Genomic DNA, 21,901 nt, shown 5'->3' with positions numbered 1-21,901 from the left:
AGGTCCTGCAGTTATTCATGGAGTTGAGAACGGCCAAGGTACCCATTCGGTAAATTCCTGCAGTTAGTCATGGAGTTTGGAATGGCCAAGGTACGCAGCCGGTAAAGTCGTGTAGTTAGTAATGGAGTTGAGATTGGAGAAGGTACCCAGCCGGTAAAGACCTGCATTTCGTCATGGATTTGTGAATGGCCAAGGCACTCAGCTGGCAAAGTTCTGCAGGTAGTCATGGAGTTGAGATTGGATAATGAAGTTCACAATGGACAACGTACACATCCGGTGAAGTCCTGCAGTTAGTCATGGAGTTGAGATTGGACCATGTACCCAGCAGGTAAATTCCTGCACTTAGTCATGGAGTTGAGAATGGAGAAAGTTCCCAGCCAGTAAAATCCTACAGTGAGTCATGGAGTTAAGATTGCACAAGATACCCTGCTGGTAAAGTCCTGCAGTAAGTCATGAATTTGAGGATAGCCAAGGTACGCAATGGTAAAGTCCTGCAGTTAGTCATGGAGTTGAGATTGGACAAGGTACCCAGCCTGTCAAAACCTGCAGATAATCATGGAGTTGAGATTGGATAACGTACACATTAGGTAAATTCCTGCAGTTAGTCATGGAGTTTGGAATGGCAAAGGTAACCAGCCAGTAAAGTCATGCAGTTAGTCACAGAGTTGAGAATCGCCAAGGTATGCAGCCGGTAAATTCATGCAGTTGAGATTGGACAAGATACCCAGACAGTAACATTCTTCAGATAATCATGGAGTTGATAATGGCCAAGATACCCTGCCGGAAAAGCCCTGCAGTTAATCATGGAGTTGTGATTGGATAACGTAGCCATTAGGTAAATTCCTGCAGTTAGTCATGGAGTGTGGAATGGCAAAGGAAACCAGCCAGTAAAGTGCTGCAGTTAGGCAGTTAGTTGAGAATAGCCAAGGTACACAGTCGGTAAAGCCCTGCAGTTTGTCTTGCAGTTGAGAATGGTCAAGGTAGCCAGACAGTAAAGTCATGCAGTTTGTCATGGAGTTGAGATTGGAGAAGGTACCCAGCCGGTAAATTCCTGCAGTTAGTCATGGAGTTTGGAATGGCAATGGTATGCAGCCGGTAAAGTCATGCAGTTAGTCATGCAGTTGAGAATGTACAAGGTACACAGCCTGTGAAGTCCTGCAGTTCATCATGGAGTTGAGAATGGTGAAGGTTCCCAGCCAGTAAAGCCCTGCAGTTAGTCATGGAGTTGAGAATGGAGAAAGTTCCCAGCCAGTAAAGCCCTGCAGTTAGTCATGGAGTTAAGATTGCACAAGATACCCTGCCGGTAATGTCCTCCAGTTAGTCATGGAGTTGAGATTGGACAAGATACGCTTCTGGTAAAACCCTGCAGTTAATCAAAGGTAAAGAAACTGCAGTTAGTCATGGAGTTGAGATTGGACAATGTACCCAGCCGGTAAAGTCTTGCAGTTAGTCACGGAGTTGAGAATCGCTGAGCTACGCAGCCGGTAAAGTCCTGCAGTTAGTCATGGAGTTTGGAATGGCAAAGGTAATCAGCCAGTAAAGTCGTGCAGTTAGTCACGGAGTTGAGATTGGACAAGGTACACAGCCTGTGAAGTTCTGCAGTTGTTACATGGAGTTGAGATTGGAGAAGGTACCCAGCCGGTCAAGACCTGCAGATAGTCATGGAGTTGAGATTAGACAAGGTACCCAGCCGGTAAAGTCTTGCAGTTAGTCATGGAGTTGAGACTGAAAAAGGTACCCAGTTGGTAAAGTCCACTAGTTAGTAACGGGGTTGAGACTGGACAACGTACCCAGCTGGTAAAGTCCTGTAGTCAGTCATGGAGTTAAGAATGGACAAGGTACACAGCTGGGGAAGGCCTGCAGTTAGTCATGGAGTAGAGAATGTATAAGGTACCCAGCCAGTAATGTCCTGCAGTTTGTCATGGAGTTGAGATTGGACAAGATACCCACTTGGTAAAGTACTGCCATTAGTCATCGAATAGAGAATGGCCAAGGTACCCAGCTGGTAAACTCCTGCATTTAGACATGGAGTTAAGAATGGACAAGGTACCCAGCCGATAAAGTCCTCTAGTTAGTAATGGAGTTGAGGTTGGAGAACTTACCCAGCCGGTGAAGTCCTGCAGTTTGTCATGGAGTTGAGAATGGAGAAGGATCCCAGCCAGTAAAGTCCTACAGTTAGTCATGGAGTTGAGATTGGAAAAGGTATCTAGCCGGTAAATTCCTTCAGATAATCATGGAGTTGAGAATGGCCAAGATATGCTTCTGGTAAAGCCCTGCAGTAAATCATGGATTTGAGAATGGACAAGGTACACAGCCAGTAAAGTCCATCAGATAATCATGTAGTTGAGAATGTGCAAGAACCCTTCTGGTAAAGCCCTGCAGTTAATCATGGAGTGTGGAATGACAAAGGTAACCAGCCAGTAAAGTGCTGCAGTTAGGCACGTTGTTGAGAATGGCTAAGGTACGCAGCCAATAAAGTCGTGCAGTTAGTCACGGAGCTGAGAATTGACAAGCTATGTAGAGGGTAAAGTTGTGCAGTTAGTCATGGATTTGAGAATGGACAAGGTACACAGCCATTAAAGTCCTTCAGATAATCATGTAGTTGAGAATGGCTAAGATACCCTTCCGGTAAAGCACTGCAGTTAATCATGGAGTTTAGATTAGACAAGGTACCCAGCCGGTAAAGTCTTGCAGTTAGTCATGGAGTTGAGACTGAAAAAGGTACCCAGTTGGTAAAGACCACTAGTTAGTAACGGGGTTGAGACTGGACAATGTACCCAGCTGGTAAAGTCCTGCAGTCAGTCATGGAGTTAAGAATGGACAAAGTACACAGCCGGGGATGTCCTGCAGTTAGTCATGGAGTTTGGAATGGCAAAGTTAACCAGCCAGTAAAGTGCTGCAGTTAGGCACGGAGTTCAGAATGTACAAGGTACACAGCCTGTGGAGTTCTGCAGTTCGTCATGGAGTTGAGATTGGACAACGTAACGAGCCGGTAAAGTCCTGCAGTTAGTCACGGAGTTCGGAATGTACAAGGTACACAGCCTGTGAAGTCCTGCAGTTAGTCATGGAGTGTGGAATGGCAAAGTTAACCAGCTAGTAAAGTGCTGCAGTGAGGCACGTAGTTGAGAATGGCCAAGGTACGCAGCTGGTAATGTCCTGCAGTTAGTCATGGAGGTGTGACTGAAAAAGGTACCCAGCCAGTAAAGTCCTGCAGTTTGTCATGGAGTTGAGATTGGGCAAGGTTCCCACTTGGTAAAGTACTGCCATTAGTCATCGAGTAGAGAATGGCCAAGGTTCCCAGCTGGTAAACTCCTGCATTTAGACATGGAGTTAAGAATGGACAAGGTACCCAGCCAGTAACGTTCTGCAGTTAGTCATGGTGTTGAGATTGGACAAGGTACCCAGCCGATAAAGTCCTCTAGTTAGTAATGGAGTTGAGGTTGGAGAACTTACCCAGCCGGTGAAGTCCTACAGTTCGTCATGGAGTTGAGATTGGAGAAGGATCCCAGCCAGTAAAGTCCTACAGTTAGTCATAGAGTTGAGATTGGAAAAGGTATCTAGCCAGTAAATTCCTTCAGATAATCATGGAGTTCAGAATGGCCAAGATATGCTTCTGGTAAAGCCCTGCAGTTAATCATGGAGATGAGAAAGGCCAAGGTACACAGCCGGTTCACTCCTGCATTTAGTTATGCAGTTGAGAATGGACTAGGTACCCAGCAGGTAAAGAACTGCAGTTAGTCATGGAGTTGAGATTGGACAAGATACCCACTTGGTAAAGTGCTGCATTTAGTCATGGAGTTAAGAATGGACAAGGTACCCAGCTGGTAAAGCCTTGCATTTAGTCATGGAGTTGAGAATGGACAAGGTACACAGCAGGTAACGTCCTGCAGTTAGTCATGGAGTTGAGATTTGACAAGATACCCAGCCAGTAAAGACCTGTAGTTAGTCATGGAGTTGAGATTTGACAAGATACCCAGCCGGTAAAGACCTGTAGTTAGTCATGGAGTTAAGATTGCACAAGATACCCTGCTGGTAAAATCCTACAGTGAGTCATGGAGTTAAGATTGCACAAGATACCCTGCTGGTAAAGTCCTGCAGTAAGTCATGAATTTGAGGATAGCCAAGGTACGCAATGGTAAAGTCCTGCAGTTAGTCATGGAGTTGAGATTGGACAAGGTACCCAGCCTGTCAAAACCTGCAGATAATCATGGAGTTGAGATTGGATAACGTACACATTAGGTAAATTCCTGCAGTTAGTCATGGAGTTTGGAATGGCAAAGGTAACCAGCCAGTAAAGTCAAGCAGTTAGTCACAGAGTTGAGAATCGCCAAGGTATGCAGCCGGTAAATTCATGCAGTTGAGATTGGACAAGATACCCAGACAGTAACATTCTTCAGATAATCATGGAGTTGATAATGGCCAAGATACCCTGCCGGAAAAGCCCTGCAGTTAATCATGGAGTTGTGATTGGATAACGTAGCCATTAGGTAAATTCCTGCAGTTAGTCATGGAGTGTGGAATGGCAAAGGAAACCAGCCAGTAAAGTGCTGCAGTTAGGCAGTTAGTTGAGAATAGCCAAGGTACACAGTCGGTAAAGCCCTGCAGTTTGTCTTGCAGTTGAGAATGGTCAAGGTAGCCAGACAGTAAAGTCATGCAGTTTGTCATGGAGTTGAGATTGGAGAAGGTACCCAGCCGGTAAATTCCTGCAGTTAGTCATGGAGTTTGGAATGGCAATGGTATGCAGCCGGTAAAGTCGTGCAGTTAGTCATGCAGTTGAGAATGTACAAGGTACACAGCCTGTGAAGTCCTGCAGTTCATCATGGAGTTGAGAATGGTGAAGGTTCCCAGCCAGTAAAGCCCTGCAGTTAGTCATGGAGTTGAGAATGGAGAAAGTTCCCAGCCAGTAAAGCCCTGCAGTTAGTCATGGAGTTAAGATTGCACAAGATACCCTGCCGGTAATGTCCTCCAGTTAGTCATGGAGTTGAGATTGGACAAGATACGCTTCTGGTAAAACCCTGCAGTTAATCAAAGGTAAAGAAACTGCAGTTAGTCATGGAGTTGAGATTGGACAATGTACCCAGCCGGTAAAGTCTTGCAGTTAGTCACGGAGTTGAGAATCGCTGAGCTACGCAGCCGGTAAAGTCCTGCAGTTAGTCATGGAGTTTGGAATGGCAAAGGTAATCAGCCAGTAAAGTCGTGCAGTTAGTCACGGAGTTGAGATTGGACAAGGTACCCAGCCGATAAAGTCCTCTAGTTAGTAATGGAGTTGAGGTTGGAGAACTTACCCAGCCGGTGAAGTCCTGCAGTTAGTAATGGAGTTGAGATTGGAGAACGTACCCAGCCGGTAAAGTCCTGCAGTTCGACGTGGAGTTGAGAATAGTGAAGGTTCCCAGCCAGTAAAGTCATGCAGTTAGTCGTGGAGTTAAGAATGTACAAGATACCCTGCCGGTAAAGTACTCCAGTTAGTCATGGAGTTGAGATTGGACAAGGTAACCAGCCGGTAAAGTCCTGTAGTTAGTCACGGAGTTCAGAATGTACAAGGTACACAGCCTGTGAAGTTCTGCAGTTGTTACATGGAGTTGAGATTGGAGAAGGTACCCAGCCGGTCAAGACCTGCAGATAGTCATGGAGTTGAGATTAGACAAGGTACCCAGCCGGTAAAGTCTTGCAGTTAGTCATGGAGTTGAGACTGAAAAAGGTACCCAGTTGGTAAAGTCCACTAGTTAGTAACGGGGTTGAGACTGGACAACGTACCCAGCTGGTAAAGTCCTGTAGTCAGTCATGGAGTTAAGAATGGACAAGGTACACAGCTGGGGAAGGCCTGCAGTTAGTCATGGAGTAGAGAATGTATAAGGTACCCAGCCAGTAATGTCCTGCAGTTTGTCATGGAGTTGAGATTGGACAAGATACCCACTTGGTAAAGTACTGCCATTAGTCATCGAATAGAGAATGGCCAAGGTACCCAGCTGGTAAACTCCTGCATTTAGACATGGAGTTAAGAATGGACAAGGTACCCAGCCAATAACGTCCTGCAGTTAGTCATGGAGTTGAGATTGGACAAGGTACCCAGCCGATAAAGTCCTCTAGTTAGTAATGGAGTTGAGGTTGGAGAACTTACCCAGCCGGTGAAGTCCTGCAGTTTGTCATGGAGTTGAGAATGGAGAAGGATCCCAGCCAGTAAAGTCCTACAGTTAGTCATGGAGTTGAGATTGGAAAAGGTATCTAGCCGGTAAATTCCTTCAGATAATCATGGAGTTGAGAATGGCCAAGATATGCTTCTGGTAAAGCCCTGCAGTAAATCATGGATTTGAGAATGGACAAGGTACACAGCCAGTAAAGTCCATCAGATAATCATGTAGTTGAGAATGTGCAAGAACCCTTCTGGTAAAGCCCTGCAGTTAATCATGGAGTGTGGAATGACAAAGGTAACCAGCCAGTAAAGTGCTGCAGTTAGGCACGTTGTTGAGAATGGCTAAGGTACGCAGCCAATAAAGTCGTGCAGTTAGTCACGGAGCTGAGAATTGACAAGCTATGTAGAGGGTAAAGTTGTGCAGTTAGTCATGGATTTGAGAATGGACAAGGTACACAGCCATTAAAGTCCTTCAGATAATCATGTAGTTGAGAATGGCTAAGATACCCTTCCGGTAAAGCACTGCAGTTAATCATGGAGTTTAGATTAGACAAGGTACCCAGCCGGTAAAGTCTTGCAGTTAGTCATGGAGTTGAGACTGAAAAAGGTACCCAGTTGGTAAAGACCACTAGTTAGTAACGGGGTTGAGACTGGACAATGTACCCAGCTGGTAAAGTCCTGCAGTCAGTCATGGAGTTAAGAATGGACAAAGTACACAGCCGGGGATGTCCTGCAGTTAGTCATGGAGTTTGGAATGGCAAAGTTAACCAGCCAGTAAAGTGCTGCAGTTAGGCACGGAGTTCAGAATGTACAAGGTACACAGCCTGTGGAGTTCTGCAGTTCGTCATGGAGTTGAGATTGGACAACGTAACGAGCCGGTAAAGTCCTGCAGTTAGTCACGGAGTTCGGAATGTACAAGGTACACAGCCTGTGAAGTCCTGCAGTTAGTCATGGAGTGTGGAATGGCAAAGTTAACCAGCTAGTAAAGTGCTGCAGTGAGGCACGTAGTTGAGAATGGCCAAGGTACGCAGCTGGTAATGTCCTGCAGTTAGTCATGGAGGTGTGACTGAAAAAGGTACCCAGCCAGTAAAGTCCTGCAGTTTGTCATGGAGTTGAGATTGGGCAAGGTTCCCACTTGGTAAAGTACTGCCATTAGTCATCGAGTAGAGAATGGCCAAGGTTCCCAGCTGGTAAACTCCTGCATTTAGACATGGAGTTAAGAATGGACAAGGTACCCAGCCAGTAACGTTCTGCAGTTAGTCATGGTGTTGAGATTGGACAAGGTACCCAGCCGATAAAGTCCTCTAGTTAGTAATGGAGTTGAGGTTGGAGAACTTACCCAGCCGGTGAAGTCCTACAGTTCGTCATGGAGTTGAGATTGGAGAAGGATCCCAGCCAGTAAAGTCCTACAGTTAGTCATAGAGTTGAGATTGGAAAAGGTATCTAGCCAGTAAATTCCTTCAGATAATCATGGAGTTCAGAATGGCCAAGATATGCTTCTGGTAAAGCCCTGCAGTTAATCATGGAGATGAGAAAGGCCAAGGTACACAGCCGGTTCACTCCTGCATTTAGTTATGCAGTTGAGAATGGACTAGGTACCCAGCAGGTAAAGAACTGCAGTTAGTCATGGAGTTGAGATTGGACAAGATACCCACTTGGTAAAGTGCTGCATTTAGTCATGGAGTTAAGAATGGACAAGGTACCCAGCTGGTAAAGCCTTGCATTTAGTCATGGAGTTGAGAATGGACAAGGTACACAGCAGGTAACGTCCTGCAGTTAGTCATGGAGTTGAGATTTGACAAGATACCCAGCCAGTAAAGACCTGTAGTTAGTCATGGAGTTGAGATTTGACAAGATACCCAGCCGGTAAAGACCTGTAGTTAGTCATGGAGTTAAGATTGCACAAGATACCCTGCTGGTAAAGTCCTCCAGTTAGTCATGGAGTTGAGACTGGACAAGATACGCTTCTGGTAAAGCCCTGCAGTTAATCATGGAGATGAGAAAGGCCAAGGCACACAGCCCGTACACTCCTGCATTTAGTTATGCAGATGAGAATGGACTAGGTACCCAGCAGGTAAAGTCCTCTAGCTAATAACGGAGTTGGACCAGAAAAGGTACCCAGCTGGTAAAGTCCTGCATTTAGCCATGGAATTGAGAATGGGCAAGGTACCCAGCTGGTAAGGTCCTGCTATTAGTCATGTAGTTGAGAAAGGACAAGATAGCCTGCCGGCAGAGTCCTGCAGTAAGTCATAGATTTGAGGATAGCCAAGGTACACAATGGTAAAGTCCTGCAGTTAGTCATGGAGTTGAGATTGGACAAGGTACCCAGACAGTAAAGTTTTTCAGATAATCATGGAGTTGAGATTGGACAAGGTACCCATTCGGTAAAATCCTGCAGTTAGTCATGGAGTTTGGAATGGCAAAGGTACCCTGCCAGTAAAGTCGTGCAGTTAGTAATGGAGTTGAGATTGGACAACATACCCAGCTGGTAAAGTCCTGCAGTTAGTCATGGAGTTGAGAATGGTGAAGGTTCCCAGCCAGTAAAGTCCTCCAGTTAGTCATGGAGTTGAGATTGGATAAGGTATCCAGCCGGTAAATTCCTTCAGATAATCCTGGAGTTGAGAATGGCCAAGGCACACAGCCGGTAAGGTCCTGCAGTTATTCATGGAGTTGAGAACGGCAAGGTACCCATTCGGTAAAGTCGTGCAGTTATTCATGAAGTTGAGAATCACTGAGCTACGCAGCTGGTAAAGTCATGCAGTTAGTCATGGAGTTGAGAATGTATAAGGTACCCAGCCGGTAAAGCCCTGCAGTTTGTTTTGCAGGTGTGAATGGCCAAGGTACCCAGCCAGTAAAGTCCTGCAGTTAGTCATGGAGTTAAGATTGGGCAAGCTACCCACTCGGTAACGTCCTGTAGTTAGTAATGGGTTTGAGATTGGACAACATACCCAGCTGGTAAAGACCTGCAGTTTGTCATGGAGTTGAGATTGGACAAGATACCCACTTGGTAAAGTACTGCCATTAGTCATCGAGTAGAGAATGGCCAAGATACCCAGCTGGTAAACTCCTGCATTTAGACATGGAGTTAAGAATGGACAAGGTACCAGCCGGTAACATACTGCTGTTATTCATGGAGTTGAGATTGGTCAAGTTAGCCAGCCTGTAAAGTCCTGCAGTTAGTCATGGAGTTGAGATTGGACAAGGTACCCAGCCGGTAAAGCCCTGCAATTTGTCTTGCAGGTGCAAATGGCCAAGGTACCCAGCCAGTAAATTCCTGCAGTTAGTCATGGAATTGAGATTGGACAACATACCCAGCCGGTAAAGCCCTGCAGTTTGTCATGGAGTGGAGATTGGACACATTACCCACCTGGTAATGTCCTGTAGTTAGTAATGGATTTGAGATTGGACAAGGTACCCAGCTGGTAAAGCCCTGCAGTTTGTCATGGAGTTCAGATTGGACAAGATACCCACTCGGTAAAGTACTGTCATTAGTCATGGAGTAGAGAATGGCCAAGGTACCCAGCTGGTAAACTCATGCATTTAGACAAGGAGTTAAGAATAGACATGGTACCCAGCTGGTGAAGTGCTGCATTTAGTCATGGAGTTGAGAATGGACAAGGAACCCAGCCGGTAACGTCCTGCAGTTAGTCATGGAGCAGAGAATGGCCAAGGTACTTAGCCGATAAAGCCCTGCAGTTAGTCATGGAGTTGAGAATGGAGAAGGTTCCCAGCCAGTAAAGTCCTACAGTTAGTCATGGAGTTAAGATTGCACAAGATACCCTGCAGGTAAAGTCCTCCAGTTATTTATGGAGTTGAGACTGGATGTGGTATCCAGCTAGTAAATTCCTTCAGATAATCCTGGAGTTGAGAATGGCCAAGATACACTTCTGGTAAAGCCCTGCAGTTAATCATGGAGTTGAGAATGGTCAAGGCACACAGCCGGTACACTCCTGCATTTAGTTATGCGGATGAGAATGGACTAGGTACCCAGCAGGTAAAGTCCTCTAGTTAATAACGGAGTTGGACCAGAAAAGGTACCCAGCTGGTAAAGTCCTGCATTTAGCCATGGAATTGAGAATGGACAAGGTACCCAGCTGGTAAGGTCCTGCTATTAGTCATGTAGTTGAGAAAGGACAAGATAGCCTGCCGGCAGAGTCCTGCAGTAAGTCATAGATTTGAGAATAGCCAAGGTACACAATGGTAAAGACCTGCAGTTAGTCATGGAGTTGAGATTGGACAAGGTACCCAGACAGTAAAGTTTTTCAGATAATCATGGAGTTGAGATTGGACAAGGTACCCATTCGGTAAACTCCTGCAGTTAGTCATGGAGTTTGGAATGGCAAAGGTACCCTGCCAGTAAAGTCGTGCAGTTAGTCATGTAGTTGTGAATCGACAAGGTACCTAGCCGGTAAAGACTTCTAGTTAGTAATGGAGTTGAGATTGGAGAACGTACCCAGCCGGTAAAGTCCTGCAGTTAGTCACGGAGTTCAGAATGGACAAGGTACACAGCCAGTGAAGTCCTGCAGTTCGACATGGAGTTGAGAATGGAGAAGGTTCCCAGCCAGTAATGTCCTACAGTGAGTCATGGAGTTAAGATTGCACAAGATACCCTGCAAGTAAAGTCGTCCAGTTAGTCATGGAGTTGAGATTGGATAAGGTATCCAGCTGGTAAATTCCTTCAGATAATCCTGGAGTTGAGAATGGCAGGATACGCTTCTGGTAAAGCCCTGCAGTTAATCATGGTGTTCAGAAAGGACAAGGCAAACAGCCGCTACACTCCTGCATTTAGTTGTGCAGATGAGAATAGACTAGGTACCCAGCCGGTAAAGAACTGCAGTTAGTCATGGAGTTGAGAAAGGTGAATGTTCCCAGACAGAAAAGTCCTTCAGTTAGTCATGGAGTTGAGAATTGAGAAGGTTCCCAGACAGTAAAGTCCTACTGTTAGTCATGGAGTTAAGATTGCACAAGATAACCTGCCAGTTAAAGTCCTCCAGTTAGTCATTGAGTTGAGATTGGACAAGATACCCAGCCAATAAAGTCCTTCAGATTATCATGTAGTTGAGAATGGCCAAGATAACCTTCTGGTAAAGCCCTGCAGTTAATCATGGAGTTTAGATTGGACAAGGTACCCAGCCGGTAAAGTCTTGCAGTTAGTCTGATTTGAATCAGGAGCAAGTTACAGCTTGTGATTCAGCTGGGAGCTCAGAGAATTCGACCGTGTAGATAGGGTTTAAGCCTACCTGGTCAATACCTGTGGAGGAGGGGGAACTGCGCAGGCGCGAGTGACGTCAGCGTCGAGCGCGCACTTTAAAAGGCAGGACTTCTTTTCAGAACGGGCAGCGGAGTCCGTGGAAGCAGAGTCCTGGGCTTTGGCTAAGTGGGCTTCGGCGTAAGGGGACTTCGGTAAGCCTGTGTGATTGCTCGCTGAGGGGAAGAAGGTAAGGTTGCTAGGTGCTTTTTAGACATTCTATTAATCCAGTTCAGGTATGGGGGAGACAGTCAGAGCAGTGGTGTGCTCCGTATGCAGTATGTGGGAGGTCAGGGTCAACACAGTTGTCCCTGATGACCATACCTGCAAAAGGTGCGTCCAGCTGCAGCTCCTATCAGCCCGAGTTAGGGAGTTGGAGCGGGAGCTGGATGAACTACGGATCATTCGGGAGGTGGAGGCAGAGATAGATAGGAGTTATCAGGAGGTAGTCACACCAAAAAACCAAGAAGTAGGCAGATCGGTGACGGTCCAGAGAGGCAGGGGGAGCAGGCAGAGAGAGCAGAGCACCCCTGCGGCCATTCCCATTAACAATAAGTATACCGTACTGGATACTGTTGATGGGGATGACCTACCAGGGATGAGTTGTAGTGGTCCTGCCTCTGGCACAGAGGTTGAACCCTCAACTAGAAAGGGGAGGAGGGAAGAGAAGAGAGCAATAGTTTTAGGGGACTCTATAGTTAGGGGGGCAGATAGGAGATTTTGTTTTGGCCTGATCGGGAGTCTCGGATGGTATGTTGCCTCCCTGGTGCCAGGGTCCGGGACATCTCAGATCGGGTGCAGGCTATTCTTGAGAGTGAGGGCATGAACCCAGATGTTGTGGTCCATGTAGGGACCAATGATGTAGGTAAGGTGAGTGAGGGGGTCCTGCTTAGAGAGTTCAGGGAGTTAGGAGTGAAGCTGAAAGGCAGGACCTCCAGGGTGACAATCTCGGGATTGCTACCTGTGCCACGTGCGAGTGAGGCGAAGAATAGAATGATTATGCACATTAATACGAGGCTGAGAGCATGGTGCAGGAAGGAAGGGTTCAGGTTTTTGGATAATTGGTCTTTGTTCCAGGGACATTGGGATCTGTTTCGAAGGGATGGTCTACATCTGAACCGGAGGGGTACTAACATTCTTGCAGGAGTATTTGCCAGTGCTGCTCCGGGGGGTTTAAACTAGATGTGCAGGGGGCAGGGATCCAGATCCAGAGGGTTGGTCAGAAGGTGCATGGGGTTAAATGTGTACAAGGTTTGGGTGATCTTGAGAAGGTCATCAAAATTCAGGGTGCAATTTGCCCGATGGAAGTTCAAGGAGCTGGGTTAGGTACAGTAGACAGTGTTTTAAGCAAAGAGAGGAGGAATGGGCTAAGAATTCTATACTTGAATGCGTGTAGTGTCAGAAATAAGACAGATGAGCTTGAAGCTCAGATGAAAATGGGGAACTACGATATTGTTGGGATAACGGAGACATGGCTGCAAGGGGATCAGGCCTGGGAATTGAGAGTACCAGGGTCTACGTGCTATCGTAGAGACAGAAATATGGGAAGAGGGGGTGGGGTGGCCCTGTTGGTGAGGAATGAGATTCAGTCCTTAGCAAGAGGTGACTTGAGAACAGGGGAAGTAGAGTCTGTGTGGATTGAGCTGAGGAACAGTAAGGGTAAAAAGACCCTAATGGGTGTTGTGTACAGGCCCCCAAACAGTAGCGTGGATATTGGGTACAAGTTCATTAGGGAGTTAACATTGGCATGTGCTAAAGGTAATGCAGTCGTTATGGGAGATTTCAACATGCAGGTGGACTGGGAGAATCAGGTAGGTGCTGGACCCCAGGATAGGGAGTTTGTGGAGTGTCTAAGGGATGTATTTTTGGAACAGCTTGTGCTTGAGCCAACCAGGAACGAGGCTATTTTGGACTTGGTGATGTGTAATGAACAGGAATTGATAAGTGATCTTGAAGTAAAGGAGCCATTAGGAAGTAGTGATCATAACATGATAAGTTTTTATCTACAATTTGAGAGGGATAGGGGCAGATCAGAGGTGTCAGTGTTGCAATTAAATAAAGGAGACTACGGAGCCATGAGGGATGAGCTGGCCAAAGTTAAATGGGCGGATGCCCTGGCAGGAAAGACAGTGGATCAGCAGTGGCAGATATTCTTGGGCATAATACAAAAGATGCAAATGCAGTTCATTCCAATGAGAAGGAAGGATTCAAAGAGGGGGAAGGGGCCACAGTGGTTGACAAAGGAAGTCAGAGATTGTATAGCATTAAAGAAAAAGAAGTATGACAGGGCTAAGATGAGTGGGAATACAGATGATTGGGAAAGTTTTAAGGAACAGCAGATCTTAACTAAAAAAGCAATACGGAGAGAAAAAATCAGGTATGAGCTCAGTCTAGCCAGGAATATAAAAGGGGATAGCAAAAGCTTTTTTAGCTATGTGAAGAGAAAGAAGATAGTTAAGAACAATGTTGGCCCCTTGAATGAATTGGGAGAAATTGTTATGGGAAACAGGGAAATGGCAACAGAATTTAATGCATACTTTAGATCTGTCTTCACCAGGGAGGACACAAGCAATCTCCCAGATGTATGGATGGGCCAGGGTCATAAGATATCAGAGGAATTGAGACAGATTGACATTAGGAAAGAAACTGTGATGAGTAGACTGGTAGGACTGAAGGCTAATAAATCCCCGGGTCCAGATGGTCTGCATCCGAGGGTTCTAAAAGAGGTGGCTCAGGAAATTGCAGATGCATTGGTAATCATTTTCCAATGTTCCTTAGATTCAGGATCAGTTCCTGAAGATTAGAGAGTGGCTAATGTTGTCCCACTTTTCAAGAAGGGAGGGAAGGAGAAAACGGAGAACTAACGTCAGTCGTGGGGAAGATGCTTGAGTCCATTATTAAGGACGAAATAGTGGCACATCTAGATGGCAGAAATAGGATTAGGCCGAGCCAGCATGGATTTACCAAGGGCAAATCATGCTTGACTAATCTGTTGGAGTTTTTTGAGGGTGTAACAAGGATGTTAGACGAGGGTAAGCCAGTAGATGTTGTGTACCTAGATTTTCAGAAGGCATTCGATAAGGTGCCACATAGGAGATTGGTGAGTAAAATCAGAGCCCATGGCATTGGGGGCAGGGTATTGGATAGAAAACTAGTTGGCAGATAGAAAGCAAAGAGTAGCAGTGAATGGGTGTTTCTCAGACTGGCTGGAGGTGACTAGTGGGGTACCACAGGGCTCTGTATTGGGACCACAGCTCTTTATGATTTATGTCAATGATTTAGATGAGGGCATTGAAAACTATATCAGCAAGTTTGCTGATGATACTAAACTGGGTGGCAGTGTGACATGCGAAGAGGACGTTAGGAGAATACCGGGAGACTTGGATAGGCTGAGTGAGTGGGCAGATACTTGGCAGATGTCATTCAATGTGAATAAATGTGAAGTTATCCACTTTGGAAGCAGGAACAAGAGGGCAGAGTATTGTCTGAATGGTGTAGAGTTAGGTAAGGGAGAAATGCAAAGAGACCTAGGAGTCCTAGTTCACCAGTCAATGAAGGTGAATGAGCAAGTGCAACAGGCAGTGAAGAGGGCAAATGGAATGTTGGCCTTTGTTACAAGGGGAATTGAATACAAGAGCAAGGATGTTCTTTTGCATTTGTACAGGGCCCTGGTGAGACCACACCTAGAATATTGTGTACAGTTTTGGTCTCCAGGTTTAAGGAAGGACATTCTGGCAATTGAGGAAGTGCAGCGTAGATTCACTAGGTTGATTCCTGGGATGGCAGGGCTGTCTTACGCAGAGAGATTGGAGAGATTGGGCTTGTACACGCTGGAATTGAGGAGATTGAGAGGGGATCTGATTGAAATGTTTAAGATAATTAAAGGATTTGATAGGATTGAGGCAGGAAATATGTTCCAGATGTTGGGAGAGTCCAGTACCAGAGGGCATGGATTGAGAATAAGAGGTCAGTTATTTAAAACAGAGTTGAGGAAGAGCTTCTTCTCCCAGAGAGTTGTGGAGGTGTGGAATGCACTGCCTCGGAAGATGGTGGAGGCCAATTCTCTGGATGCTTTCAAGAAGGAGCTGGATAGATATCTGATGGATAGGGGAATCAGATAGGGATATGGGGACAAGGCAGGGACTGGGTATTGATAGTGAGTGATCAGCCATGATCTCAGAATGGCGGTGCAGACTGGAGGGGCCGAATGGTCTACTTCTGCACCTATTGTCTATTGTCTATTGTCACGGAGTTGAGAACAGGCGAGGTACCCAGCCGGTAAAGTCCAGCAGTTCGTCATGGATTTGAGAAAGGCCAAGGCACACAGCCGGTAAGGTCCTGCAGTTATTCAGGGAGTTGAGAACGGCAAGGTACCCATTCGGTAAAGTTGTGCAGTTCTTCATGAAATTGAGAATCGCTGAGCTACGCAGCCGGTAATGTCATGCAGTTAGTCATGGAGTTGAGAATGTATAAGGTATAAGGTACCCAGCCAGTAAAGCCCTGCAATTTGTCTTGCAGGTGTGAATGGCCAAGGTACCCAGCCAGTAAAATCTTGCAGTTAGTCATGGAGTTAAGATTGGGCAAGTTACCCACTCGGTAACGTCCTGTAGTTAGTAATGGGTTTGAGATTGGACAACATACCCAGCCGGTAAAGACCTGCAGTTTGTCATGGCGTTGAGATTGGACACGATACCCACTTGGTAAAGTACTGCCATTAGTCATCGAGTAGAGAATGGCCAAGATACCCAGCTGGTAAACTCCTGCATTTAGACATGGAGTTAAGAATGGACAAGGTACCCAGCCGGTAAAGAGCTGCATTTAGTCATGGAGTTGAGAATGGACAAGGTATCCAGCAGGGAACATACTGCTGTTATTCATGGAGTTGAGATTGGTCAAGTTAACCAGCCTGTAAAGTCCTGCAGTTAGTCATGGAGTTGAGATTGGACAACAGACCCAGCCGGTAAAGACCTGCAGTTTGTCTTGCAGGTGCAAATGGCCAAGGTACCCAGCCAGTAAATTCCTGCAGTTAGTCATGGAGTTAAGATTGGGCAAGTTACCCACTCGGTAACGTCCTGTAGTTAGTAATGGGTTTGAGATTGGACAACATACCCAGCCGTTAAAGACCTGCAGTTTGTCATGGCGTTGAGATTGGACACGATACCCACTTGGTAAAGTACTGCCATTAGTCATCGAGTAGAGAATGGCCAAGATACCCAGCTGGTAAACTCCTGCATTTAGACATGGAGTTAAGAATGGACAAGGTACCCAGCCGGTAAAGAGCTGCATTTAGTCATGGAGTTGAGAATGGACAAGGTATCCAGCAGGGAACATACTGCTGTTATTCATGGAGTTGAGATTGGTCAAGTTAACCAGCCTGTAAAGTCCTGCAGTTAGTCATGGAGTTGAGATTGGACAACAGACCCAGCCGGTAAAGACCTGCAGTTTGTCTTGCAGGTGCAAATGGCCAAGGTACCCAGCCAGTAAATTCCTGCAGTTAGTCATGGAGTGGAGATTGGACAAACACAGAGCCAGTAAAGTCATGCAGTTAGTCATGGAGTTGAGATTGGACTAGGTACCCAGCCGGTAAAGACCTGCAGTTTGTCTTGCAGGTGCAAATGGCCAAGGTACCCAGCCAGTAAATTCCTGCAGTTAGTCATGCAGTGGAGATTGGACAACATACACAGCCGGTAAAGAGCTGCATTCAGTCATGGAGTTGAGAATGGACAAGGTACCCAGCCAGTAAATTCCTGCATTTAGTCATGGAATTGAGATTGGACAAATACAGAGCCGGTAAAGCCCTGCAGTTTATCATGGAGTTCAGATTGGACAAGATACCCACTCGGTAAAGTACTGTCATTAGTCATGGAGTAGAGAATGGCCAAGGTACCCAGCTGGTAAACTCATGCATTTAGACAAGGAGTTAAGAATAGACATGGTACCCAGCCGGTGAAGTGCTGCATTTAGTCATGGAGTTGAGAATGGACAAGGAACCCAGCCGGTAGCGTCCTGCAGTTAGTCATGGAGTTGAGATTGGACAAGGTACCCAGCCGGAAACATACTGCTGTTATTCATGGAGTTGAGATTGGTCAAGTTATCCAGCCTGTAAAGTCCTGCAGTTAGTCATGGAGTTGAGATTGGACAAGGTACCCAGCTGGTAAAGTCCTCTTGTTAGTAATGGAGTTGAGGTTGGACAACGTACCCTCCAGTAAAGTCCTGCAGTTAGTCATGGAGTTCAGAATAGACAAGGTTCTCAGCCAGTAAAGTCCTCCAGATAGTCATGGAGTTGAGATTGGACAAGGTATCCAGCTGATAAATTCCTTCAGATAATCATGGAGTTGAGAATGGCAGGATACGCTTCTGGTAAAGCCCTGCAGTTAATCATGGAGTTGAGAAAGGCCAAGGCACACAGCCGGTACACTCCTTCATTTAGTTATGCAGTTGAGATTGGACAAGATACCCACTTGCTAAAGTGCAGCATTTAGTCATGGAGTTAAGAATGGACATGGTATGCAGATGGTAAAGTCCTGCAGTTAGTCATGGAGTTGAGATTGGAAAAGGTACCCAGCCAGTAAAGTCCTGCAGTTTGTCATGGAGTTGAGATTAGACAAGGTACCCAGCCAGTAACATACTACTGTTATTCATGGAGTTGAGATTGGTCAAGTTATCCAGCCTGTAAAGTCCTGCAGTTAGTCATCGAGTTTGGAATGGCAAAGGTACCTAGCCAGTAAAGTGCTGCAGTTTGTCATGGAGTTGAGAACGGCCGAGGTACCCATTCGCTAAAGTCGTTGCAGTTATTCACGAATTTGAGAATCGCTGAGCTATGCAGCCAGTAAAGTCATGCAGTTAGTCATGGAGTTGAGAATGTATAAGGTACCCAGCTGGTAAAGCCCTGCAGTTTGTCTTGCAGGTGTGAATGGCCAAGGTACCCAGCCAGTAAAGTCCTGCAGTTAGTCATGGAGTTACGATTGGGCAAGCTACCCACTCGGTAACGTCCTGTAGTTAGTAATGGGTTTGAGATTGGACAACATACCCAGCCGGTAAAGACCTGCAGTTTGTCATGGAGTTGAGATTGGACAAGATACCCACTTGGTAAAGTACTGCCATTAGTCATCGAGTGGAGAATGGCCAAGATACCCAGCTGGAAAAATCCTGCATTTAGACATGGAGTTAAGAATGGACAAGGTACCCAGCCGGTAAAGAGCTGCATTTAGTCATGGAGTTGAAAATGGACAAGGTACCCAGACGGTAACATACTGCTGTTATTCATGGAGTTGAGATTGGTCAAGTTAGCCAGCCTGTGAAGTCTTGCAGTTAGTCATGGATTTCAGAATGGACGAGGGACACAGCCGGTGAAGTCCTCCAGTTAGTCATGGAGTTGAGATTGGACAAGGTATCCAGCTGGTAAATTCCTTCAGATAATCATGGAGTTGAGAATGGCAAGATTTGCTTCTGGTAAAGCCCTGCAGTTAATCATGGAGTTGAGAAAGGCCAAGGCACACAGCCGGTACACTCCTTCATTTAGTTATGCAGATGAGAATGGACTAGGTACCCAGCCGGTAAAGAAACTGCAGTTAGTCATGGAGTTCAGAATGGACAAGGGACACAGCTGGTGAAGTCCTGCAGTTCGTTATGGAGTTGAAAATGGTGATGGTTCTCAGCCAGTAAAGTCATGCAGTTAGTCAAGGAGTTGGGAATGGAGAAGGTTCCCAGCCAGTAAAGTCCTACAGTTAGTCATGGAGTTGAGAATGGCCAAGATAACCTTCCAGTAAAGCCCTGCAGTTAATCATGGAGTTTAGATTGGACAAGGTACCCAGCTGGTAAAGTCTTGCAGTTAGTCACGGAGTTGAGAATCGCTGAGCTACGCAGCCGGTAAAGTAATGCAGTTAGTCATGGAGTTAAGATTGGGCAAGCTACCCACTAGGTAACGTCCTGTAGTTAGTAATGGGTTTGAGATTGGACAACATACCCAGCCGGTAAATACCTGCAGTTTGTCATGGAGTTGAGATTGGACAAGATACCCACTTGATAAAGTACTGCCATTAGTCATCGAGTAGAGAATGGCCAAGATACCCATCTGGTAACTCCTGCATTTAGACATGGAGTTAAGAATGGACAAGGTACCCAGCCGGTAACATACTGCTGTTATTCATGGAGTTGAGATTGGTCAAGTTAGCCAGCCTGTAAAGTCTTGCAGTTAGTCATGGAGTTGAGATTGGACAAGGTACCCAACCGGTAAAGCCCTGCAGTTTGTCTTGCAGGTGCAAATGGTCAAGGTACCCAGCCTGTGAAGTGCTGCATTTAGTCATGGAGTTGAGAATGGACAAGGAACCCAGCCGGTAACGTCCTGCAGTTAGTCATGGAGTTGAGATTGGACCAGGTACCCAGCCGGTAAAGTCCTGCAGTTAGTCATGGAGTTGAGAATTGAGAAGGTTCCCAGACAGTAAAGTCCAACTGTTAGTCATGGAGTTAGGATTGCACAAGATAACCTGCCAGTAAAGTCCTCCAGTTAGTCACTGAGTTGAGATTGGACAAGGTACCCAGCCATTAAAGTCCTTCAGATAATCATGTAGTTGAGAATGGCCAAGATAACCTTCTGGTAAAGCCCTGCAGTTAATCATGGAGTTGAGATTGGACAAGGTACCCAGCCGGTAAAGTCTTGCAGTTTGTCACGGAGTTGAAAACAGCGGAGGTACCCAGCCGGTAAAGTCCAGCAGTTCATCATGGATTTGAGAAAGGCCAAGACACACAGCCGGTAAGGTCCTGCAGTTATTCATGGAGTTGAGAACGGCAAGGTACCCATTCGCTAAAGTCATGCAGTTATTCACGAATTTGAGAATCGCTGAGCTACGCAGCCAGTAAAGTCATGCAGTTAGTCATGGAGTTGAGAATGTATAAGGTACCCAGCTGGTAAAGCCCTGCAGTTTGTCTTGCAGGTGTGAATGGCCAAGGTACCCAGCCAGTAAAGTCCTGCAGTTAGTCATGGTTAAGATTGGGCAAGCTACCCACTCGGTAACGTCCTGTAGTTAGTAATGGGTTTGAGATTGGACAACATACCCAGCTGGTAAAGACCTGCAGTTTGTCATGGAGTTGAGATTAGACAAGATACCCACTTGGTAAAGTACTGCCATTAGTCATCGAGTAGAAAATGGCCAAGATACCCAGCTAGTAAACTCCTGCATTTAGACATGGAGTTAAGAATGGACAAGGTACCCAGCCGGTAAAGAGCTGCATTTAGTCATGGAGTTAAAAATGGACAAGGTACCCAGACGGTAACATACTGCTGTTATTCATGGAGTTGAGATTGTTTAAGTTAGCCAGCCTGTGAAGTCTTGCAGTTAGTCATGGAGTTCAGAATGGACAAGGGACACAGCTGGTGAAGTCCTGCAGTTCGTCATGGAGTTGAAAATGGTGATGGTTCTCAGCCAGTAAAGTCATGCAGTTAGTCATGGAGTTGAGATTGGACAAGGTATCCAGCTGGTAAATTCCTTCAGATAATCATGTAGTTGAGAATGGCCAAGATAACCTTCTGGTAAAGCCCTGCAGTTAATCATGGAGTTGAGATTGGACAAGGTACCCAGCCGGTAAAGTCTTGCAGTTAGTCACGGAGTTGAGAACAGCGGAGGTACCCAGCCGGTAAAGTCCAGCAGTTCGTCATGGATTTGAGAAAGGCCAAGACACACAGCCGGTAAGGTCCTGCAGTTAGTCATGGAGTTGAGAATGTATAAGATACCCAGCCAGTAAAGCCCTGCAGTTTGTCTTGCAGGTGTGAATGGCCAAGGTACCCAGCCAGTAAAGTCCTGCAGTTAGTCATGGAGTTAAGATTGGGCAAGCTACCCACTCGGTAACGTCCTGTAGTTAGTAATGGGTTTGAGATTGGACAACATACCCAGCCGGTAAAGACCTGCAGTTTGTCATGGAGTTGAGATTGGACAAGATACCCACTTGGTAAAGTACTGCCATTAGTCATCGAGTAGCGAATGGCCAAGATACCCAGCTAGTAAACTCCTGCATTTAGACATGGAGATAAGAATGGACAAGGTACCCAGACGGTAACATACTGCCGTTATTCATGGAGTTGAGATTGTTTAAGTTAGCCAGCCTGTGAAGTCTTGCAGTTAGTCATGGATTTCAGAATGGACAAGGGACACAGCCGGTGAAGTCCTGCAGTTAGTCATGGAGTTGGGAATGGAGAAGGTTCCCAGCCAGTAAAGTCCTGCAGTTAGTCATGGAGTTCAGAATGGACAAGGGACACAGCTGGTGAAGTCCTGTAGTTCGTCATGGAGTTGAAAATGGTGAAGGTTCTCAGCCAGTAAAGTCATGCAGTTAGTCATGGAGTTGGGAATGGAGAAGGTTCCCAGCCAGTAATGTCCTCCAGTTAGTCATGGAGTTGAGATTGGACAAGGTATCCAGCTGGTAAATTCCTTCAGATAATCATGGAGTTGAGAATGGCAAGATATGCTTCTGGTAAAGCCCTGCAGTTAATCATGGAGTTGAGAAAGGCCAAGGCACACAGCCGGTACACT

This window comes from Hypanus sabinus, chromosome 22 (genome assembly GCF_030144855.1).
Source record: "Hypanus sabinus isolate sHypSab1 chromosome 22, sHypSab1.hap1, whole genome shotgun sequence".
In the NCBI taxonomy this organism is placed as follows: domain Eukaryota; kingdom Metazoa; phylum Chordata; class Chondrichthyes; order Myliobatiformes; family Dasyatidae; genus Hypanus; species Hypanus sabinus.
The sequence above is the reverse complement of the archived record's forward strand: the minus strand, read 5'-3'. Positions refer to the sequence as shown.